Source organism: Etheostoma spectabile, chromosome 19 (genome assembly GCF_008692095.1).
Source record: "Etheostoma spectabile isolate EspeVRDwgs_2016 chromosome 19, UIUC_Espe_1.0, whole genome shotgun sequence".
Taxonomy (NCBI): Eukaryota; Metazoa; Chordata; class Actinopteri; order Perciformes; family Percidae; genus Etheostoma; species Etheostoma spectabile.
The window spans coordinates 16345754-16346134 of NC_045751.1; the positions used below are offsets into that span (position 1 = coordinate 16345754).

At 50.4% G+C, this 381-nt stretch overlaps 1 protein-coding gene across 1 annotated transcript in view; it reads right to left on the bottom strand.

Annotated features, from left to right (window-relative positions):
• The window catches only part of LOC116707175 (peroxisomal acyl-coenzyme A oxidase 3), a gene marked incomplete in the record, with an annotated part of 52525 nt that overhangs the window by 2711 nt on the left and 49433 nt on the right, over positions 1-381 (bottom strand).

Here is a 381-nt window from a genome sequence, read left to right on the forward strand (position 1 = left end):
CTGTGTTACACATATCAATACAATGGAATGTGTTTTCTAGATTGATGCATGTAATATATAAAGTCCATTACACACCCTGGTAGAGTGTGCCCATGTGGTTGCTGAGGCTCCACAGCCCATACAGGGCACACAGCTTGCTTAGTACAGGGGCGTTATAGTTAGGGTGTGAAAGGCACTGTGAGAACCTCAGCATAGGCGGAACATGCGTCCGTGAGCCAATGATTAGGAGTAGGTACAGCGTATTCCTCCCGGGTGTGTATGTTGGTTTCTCACCGAGGCGCCGGTTCGCGACTGTTAATGCTGATGTTCAAAACTTCACGAATTGGAGCCTGCTGCTCATCCCTGCGGCCGTAGGAGCGAACTCCGTTAGGCGGCAGGCAA